The following is an 8,549-nucleotide window of genomic DNA, read 5'->3' as shown; positions in this document are numbered from 1 at the left end:
CTTGAATTGTCACTAAATGGTCAAGCAATGAAAGATGGAGGGAAGTAGCTAATATTTATCTAGCACTTTTATCTCGTTTGATCCTTACAACAATCCCCAGTTTACAGATAAGGAAGCTAAGGCAGATAGAGACAAATTAACTTGCTCAGGATCACATCTGGTTGGCATCTGAGGCAAGATTGAAACTCAGATCTTCCTGACTCAAAGCCCAGTGCTCTAACCACCAAACCATCCAGCTGCCTAGAACTAAGAAAAAATACCCAACAAGTAAAATAAAGACAGACTTGCCAAAATGTCTATACAGAAAAACGTCTTGCCAAGTAGCAGCTACAGTGGTTAAATGAATTAAATGAGAACTGTGTACACTACCTAAATGTTACCTATTACTACCACCACCACCATTACAACTACCTCTATCAGTACTACTACTTCTACTAACACTAACACCACTACTACTACTACTACTACCACCATCAAAACTTTATTCCTCAGTACAATTGGATCTGCATTCAGTATAGACTCATACAGTGGAGAGCAACACTCTAGGGAAGTGAAGGAGTGGTGAGGGCCCCATGTCACTGGGTAGGGTGGGCAGCCTGCTGCTTGAGGCAGATAGCAGAAAGAGACCTTGATAAGGACTGAGGGGCCCATTCCTCAGACCAGATGGAAAAATGGGCAAGGAGTACTCAAAACAAAAAATAGGAAAAGTCCTAAGAGCCAGCCCCCTTGGTGGTTGACAGTTCAAAACCTGGGCTATAGGTGGGGGTGTGGTAAGGGGGGAGAGGGGGACTTAGAGAATGGACAGGATAAAACTTTCTCTAATTACCCTCCTCACTCCCATCCTCAGGAAGCTAAGTGGAGCTGTGGATAGAGCATTAGCCCTGGAATTAGGACAACCTGAGTTCAAATCTAGCCTCACTTACTAGCAGTGTGACCCTGACCAAGTCACTGGACTTTTTCCTCAGTTTTCTCATCTGCAAAATGAGCTGGAGAAGGAAATGGCAAACCACTCCAGTATCTCTCTTAATAAAACCCCAAATGAGGTCACAAAGAATCCAAAACAAATAATCAACAACTCCTACTCCATCCCCAGCCTCTTGAATTATAAAAGGCTTTTCAAATTCATCAAAGAATTTGGGGACATTGTCTGCTCCATTTTACTACACAATCTTTTTTTTTCTTAATTTATTTAGTATTTAATTTTTCCCCAGTTACATGTAAACAACAATTTTTAACATTTGTTTTTAAACTTTGAGTTCCAAATTCTCTCCTTTCCTCCCTCCCCAGCCCTCTTCATTGAGAAGGCAAGCAATTCCGTATAGGTTATACAATATACAATATACTTATACAATCTCTCAAATCAAACCAGTCTCTTCCTTTCTATTTCTGTGTTCACATTCCTTCCAGGGCTTTTCAACAAATGAATGAAAAGGAAACAGGCACTGAACTAAAAGTAGAGGCACCAATACAAAAATGAGGCAGTGACTGCCCTCAAAAACATTACATTCTGTGACGGAATACTATTGTGCTATAAGAAATGATGAACAGGCAAACTTCAGAAAATCCTGGAAAGACCAATATGAACTGATGCTGAGTGAAGTGAGCAGAAGCAGGAGACCATTGTTCACAGAAACAGCCACAGTGTGAGATGACTGATTTTGATAGACTTCTCAGCAAAAGAATTCCAAAGGATGGTAAATGCCATCCACATCCAGAAAAAAAGCTATAGTGTCAGAATGCAGAACAAAGCAGACTATTTTCTTTTTTGTCTTTTGTTTTATCTTTTTTTCTTTCCCAAGGTTTCTTCTATTTGTTATAATTCTTCTACGTAACATGACTAATATGAAAATTCATTTAATGGGAATGTATGTGTAGAGTACATATCAGATTGCATGTTGTTTTAGGGAGGGAGGGAAGAGAGAGGGGGAGAAAATTTAAAATTTATGGAAATGAATGTTGAAAACTAAAAAAAAAATTGAAAACTGGAAAAAAAAAAAAGAGTATTGCATTCCAATAGAGGAGATAACACCTAGAGGGGAATGAGGACTGGGGAAGGGGGGTTTGGTCTGAGAAGTCACCAGAAGCCAGCAGCTGCCCTTTCCAGAAACAATGGTCCTGTTAATTTGATTTCTCTTCCTGGGATAAGAGGTGGAAAGGATCGGGGAATGAATGGTAAGGCAAGAAGATAAGCAGGCTAAGCCCAGTCAGGGGATCATTCATTATCTCCTACTTGGAAAGGACATGTGATTTAGCACGAACGACTACATTAGATTTGCTGCCAACAAGTTTTGGGTTTGAATTCTGACTTCTACCCAAGGTCATAGAGGTGGCCTTGGAAAAGCCACCAGTAAAATTAGAATTGGACCAGGGGACCTCCAAGGATACTTCCAGCTCTAAATAACACCTTTACTAGTCTTCTGATGCCACACTCTAATTCATCCCTTCTTTTGCCTGCTAGGAGTGATTATGTCTCTGCTCTAAAAAATTGTCACTGACTCTTCGTTGTTTATTGAGTCAAATTCTACTTCCTCAGCTTGGCGTTCAAGGCCATGCAACATGTGTCACTTATTATCAAATGTGATCATATCTGTAAAGCACTTAGCTCAATGCCTGGCACATAGTAGGCATTTCATAAACGGACAGCCCCTCTCCTGTCCGTTCTAATTACCTCCTATGCAAAATCCTATTGTTCTCATGCCCTGGTGACTTGAGTCATTGCTGAATTCTTCCCCATTTTTCCTTTAAAATCAAATTCATATGTCACCATCCCTTTGAACCTTTCCCTGCTTTCCAGCATTGACAAGGACCTCATGTAATACTTCTTTTAATTCTGCAATTACAATTGTTATCTAGGTATTATATTCCTCTACTAATACCAAATCTAGTCTTTGGGTCTTCTTCCTCTCCCCTCCCTTCCCTAAACATTAGCTATTGAGTAAAAATGCCTTGTGAGTGAAAGAAAGGCTTTTAAAATAAGAGATACTAAGTTTGGTTAAGGACTAATCCCTTCACTCCAGGAGCTTATAGCCTACCAAGAGTATATGACTCATGCACAAGTTGTAATATAAAATCAATCAATAAATGTTTATGAAGTACCTAGTATGTATCAGACAAAAAGAAGCAAAAAACAGTCCCTGCCCATAAGGAGTTTTTAATCTAAAGACTGCTCAGTAGGCAAGGCTGAGAATGCAGGGAGCCAACTACTCAGTCCTCTAATGACTGAGTGGGCCATGCTGTGCCCACAGTGAGCTCAGTACTTATGCCTAACAGTGTTCCCACCCTAACATTCTACATCACCTGGTGCTATACGCATCTCATTTCCCTTTTCCCGATCTCTTGCTTTAATGTCCCTCAGTCCAGGGATCAAGATTCCAATTAGAAGTTGGCAGAGCTTGGGAGACAGAGAGAAGAGAGAAAGCAGGATGGAGTTAGTAGAAGAAGCTACTGTGTATGAGCCTAGCTAAGGTGATAAAATAGTGATGAAAAGGGGCCTGGGAAACCAGTTTGGGCAAACTCTTCCAAGTTCTTCCTCAGTGTAAAGTTCTATGAACTCTCACAGAGATGACTTAAGTCATCTGGAATGCATCATTACTTCTTGGGGGAAAAATTATGTACAAGAAACTTCATAGTATCACTCTCCCCCTTTTAACATCTCATCTGTGATCTGTCCCATGCATTCACCCTTACTGTTGGACATCCTGCCCACGATCATCAGAGGTGAGCTTTTTAAAATTAGGATTTTAAAATAAGGATTCATTTCTTGACCCTCCCAGTTTACATGACTTAATCCAACTAAAACAGATTTTTTTTTCCCAAAAGAAGAAACTTCAGGCACTACATATGGAATAAGATATTTTTAGTCAGGGGTTGGGACTTTCCAAGCCTGTCAAATATTGCACCAACCCGGGGACTGTTTCTCTCTATCTGCTGGACAACAGCCTTCCAGTCTGTGGGATGGGAAAAAGCCAAGGACAGGGCCACATCTACACACTATGCTAGGCTGAGACACTGAAGGTGTTTGGCATGTTACCAGATCATGAAGGGAGGCTCAAATACCTACGTTAACTAGATCCATCTCTGAGTGAATGAGGCAGGTCCCTCAGTATCGTTTTGTCTCTTTAGTCCTGCCTAGCCTCTACTGGCGCTCTCCTGTAGAGGATATACACAGAACTGAGGTCCCAGAGAGGGCAAAATTGGAAGTCCCTGAGACTGTCAGAGAGTCGTGGACCAGGAAGATCTGACGCTCACCTCTGCCACTTATAATAAAAGTTAAACCTTGAAGCTGCACAGGGAGGGGAAATGTTTGTACCACACTTTTTCCTCAAGGAGTTGAGGAGTTGATTGGTAAACTGTAAAAGGGGTATTTATTGAATGAGTAGGGGCTGGAGAGGACAGAGCAGTAGTTGTTTAGGAAACACTGTCTCCTTTAAGTAATTCCTTACCTTTGCAGAAGTTTGGAAGTAGAAGGGTGCTGTGTTTTGTTTTTTTTTTTAACCCAAGCATAAAACAATTGGTTTAACCCAGTCCTAATCACCAAGATCACAAAAAGGTGACCCTTAGTCAATCAGCCACTTCTCACAAGCACAAAGAAGGCATGTGATCAAGAACTGAAGCCCCAAAGCAGAGCATGGTTAAAGCTCTAATTATGTGTTCTGACCAACACTTAGCTGGATTCTCAGCAAAGGTTATTCAGTACACAGAAGGCCTTTTTATGTTCTCTAGCTGGGGAGTAATTTGTCGTTATTACAGCAACAAGTTGAACAGTACCCAGCTTTGTACGTGGCCCAGATGATGCAGGATGGTCTGCTGCCACAGTGGCTGACCTTTCATAGGGAGCCTTGCCTGGCCCCCTCTACCAGTACCTGGGGCTGGCAGGGAGGAACTGATCAAAGCAACAGCCTTGACCGACAAGCAATGACACCTGCTGAGGTGAGCACAGCCACAGTCTGGGGTAAAGGATGCTGGTAGTCATACGCCAGGGGAGATGGGACAGGCTTCTGGGTTAATTTGGTCTATCTACTACTCTCATATGCTACCACAAAAAAAAGTCACGCATCTTGCTGACCGAAAATAAACTATTAGTGAAAGATTTCTATGTTAATATCCCTTCCCATCTGACCTCCCAGTCTTTCCAGGTATTATCCGGGGCCCATTCTCCTATCCATTTTCCCATTTCTGTTTTATATTCTCTTCTCCCATAAACAGAAATCCAAATGAAACTCTTCGTTACCTGGGAGGCCTTGCCCCTCCACCTCCTGAGAAGGCTAACATTCTTCCAACACAGCTAATTGTAAGAACAAGACCACACTAGGCCTGTACCATACTGGTCACTGCTTCTGCTCCAGTGTGTTTACTGCCCTTTGTCTCAGGGTACCAAAAACCTGGTTGCTTTAGTAGAGAGGTTTTTAATCCAGAGTGTGTGAATTTGTTTGTTTTTTCAATAATTTGATAACTGTATTCCAGTATAATTAACTTCCTTAATAATTCTCTACATTTCTCAAAGAGACCATAAAAATGGGAAAGGGTCCCACAAGTACAAAAATATTTATAGCAGCTCTTCGTGGTGGCCAAAAACTGGAAATCAAGGGGATGCCCATCATTTGGGGACTGGCTGAATAAGTTATGGTATATGAATGTAATGGAATACTATTGTGCTGTAAGAAATGAACAGGAAGACTTCAGAGAGGCCTGGAAGGACTTTTATAAACTGATGCTGAGTGAAAGGAGCAGAACCAGAACTTTGTACACAGCAACAACCACAGTGTGCAATGAATTTTTCTGGTAGATCAGGCCCTTCACAGCAATGCAAGGACCTAAAAAATTCCCAATGGACTCTTAGGCAAAATGCTTTTCACGTCCAGAGAAAGAACTATGGAATTGGATCACAGAATGAAGCAGACTGTTTTCTCTTGTGTTATGTTTTGTTTTATGGTTTCTCCCATTCATTTTAATTCTTCTGTGCAACACGACTAAGGTGAAAATGTATTTAAAAAGAATGTATGTGTAGAACCTATATAAGATTGCATGCCATCTTGGGGAGGGAGCAGGGATGAGGGAGAAAGAGGAGGGAGGGGGCAAAAATCTAAGATATATGGAAGTGATTGTAGAAAACTGAAAACAAAATAATTTTAAAAAATAATTCACTATATTTTATGTATTTGATATTGAGAGGGGGCTATAGGCCTCACTAGATTGGCAAAAGGTTCGTGTATAGACCGAGCCAAATCTAACAAGATAAAATTAATAAAGTCTTAAGGCTTGGTGCAGAGGAAGATTTCAACTGAATGGAATGAAACATTACCCAATAGTCAGGGATTTCTAAAAGCCTAAGAGCCTTGGGATATAGTAGGCTCTCTCACCCTCAGGTAAGATGCCAAGGGTCAAAGTTGGACATGACTTCCAAGATTCCACCAAATGTCATGCTGATCATTAACTTTGGCAAAATTTTCATGGACTCAAAGTTGTTTTTACAAATGTGAAAGTTTTACAAATACTTATCTCTGTTTGCGATAAGAGTCTGATCATAAATCTTAACTATCAGCAGACTTCAAAATCCATGGGAAAGGGGTTTCTGTCTTCTACTTTACAATAATTTTACTGGCTTTGGGGAGACCAAAAACATGAAACACTTAATGACAGGGACCTACCAACCCATAACTCCTCTTGGAATCTGATTAATTTGGAAGAACCTCAGAAGCTACTCAATTGAAACCAAACATGACCAAGAATCCCCTCTATATACCACAGAAGTGGGTATGTAGACCTTGAAAACCTCTATTTGGAGGGTATCGACTACTTCCTCAAAGAATCCCATTCATATTTTTGGATAGCTCTCCAAGCAAGGCAAAACTCAGCATTGTAGGCTACAAAGTCTATACATTCTGTCTGTCCTAGCTACTGCTTAAGAAGACTAGAACTACAGATATCCTAAATTGCTATGACTAAGTGTTTTGCCTTCCCTGCAGTATCCCTGTTTACTTCAGGAAGGGCAGTTACACTGATGCATAACAATGGAATTTCTTAAGACTTGGCAAATAAGGATAGCTTGTCCTTCTTGACATTCCTGTCCTTGTCTCCTTCTGACAATTCTCAATGCAGGGTTACTGAAAAACTAACATATCTGTACGCTCTGGGCTTTTTTTTTCATCTCCAAATCCCAGAGAAATCAATTGTCCCAGAGGAATGTATTAGTCTTTGCAGTTTGTACACAACTACCTAAAACACCAAGACCCAAACCTATCTCTTCCCCTTTTGTCTTTGCCACTAGCACAAACAATACAATCCTAACTTCTCCAGCTCCCATTTCAACGTTTTATTTTTAGTTTGTATTTCTATATATTGCACTTAAGAGTTTCAACATTTTCTCCCTCAGAAGTGGGAGCCATCAGATTAAAAGAATTTTTCTTTAAATCTTCATGACTTTCATGGTAGGAACTGATAGATTATGAAATGGACACCAAAGTTTCACCCAGAACTCTAAAATCACCATCTCAGGGTTGCACTTCAAAATCCTAGTTGAACTGAACCCCAAATACCCTCCCATAGTCATCTGTTCTTTGTGTGAATTCTCTCTAGGAAAGGAGAGTCTATTCCCACTCCTGCCAAGGCACTTTCATTCTACTTTTGCCCGGCTCCAATGGTTGGGAAGTTTTTCCGCTTGGACACAAAAGGCCCATCTGTTAGATTGATGACAAGCATGAAACAAAACCTGCTGTCACCCACCAAAGAAAGGTATCATTCTAAGGGTGCCAGTGATTTGGAATTGGGATCATTTCCTTAGAGTGCCCAAGTAGCAAAAAGCTTCAACTCCTAGCATCTGTGACCGCTATTTTGACACCCCATGAAATCATATGAGTTGTACTGGAATAGAAATCTAAAACTTGATTTATCACTTGAAATCAGGAGAGGCCCCCAGGCTCAAACCTTTGCTTACTACCTGTCCTATACCCTACTCTGAGCATTAGTTTTTGCTGAGCTATAGAGAAGGGTTGTTGGCATGTAGCTAGGTGGTGCAGTGGATGGAGCACCAGGCCTGGAGTCAGGTAGACTCATCTTCCAAATTCAGCCTCAGACACTTCCTGGTTATATGACCCTGAGTAAGTCACTTCACCCTTACCTGTTTGCCTTAGTTTTCTCATCTGTAAAATGAGTTGGAGAAGGAAATGGCAAACCACTCCAGCATCTTTGGATACTCCATGAGGTCATACAACTGAAAAGGACTAAACAAAATACAGGGGGTAAAGGAGGATGTACTCTAAGATGCTGTGAGCTCTGTATTTCATGACCAAGCTATCCAGAGATCCATTTAGCCTTTATATAATAACGTATTAAAAGTTCTATTCCTTAAAAGGTAGAAGGCACACAAATGGCTGTGTTGTTGTAAGGATTCAGGCCTAATAACCTTAACCTCCAAACAGGAAGAAAAAGTTTGTACAGACTTAAGTCTTAAGATTCCTATCAACTTTGTGGAAGATGCCCAAGGCAGATATGAAGTAAGACTCCTAGAGAAAGGTCTTTAGTTCAATGAGCCAGTCCACCCTCACAGGCAT

The sequence above is a fragment of the Notamacropus eugenii genome, chromosome 1 (assembly GCF_028372415.1).
Source record: "Notamacropus eugenii isolate mMacEug1 chromosome 1, mMacEug1.pri_v2, whole genome shotgun sequence".
In the NCBI taxonomy this organism is placed as follows: domain Eukaryota; kingdom Metazoa; phylum Chordata; class Mammalia; order Diprotodontia; family Macropodidae; genus Notamacropus; species Notamacropus eugenii.
Note: the sequence above shows the minus strand (reverse complement) of the source record.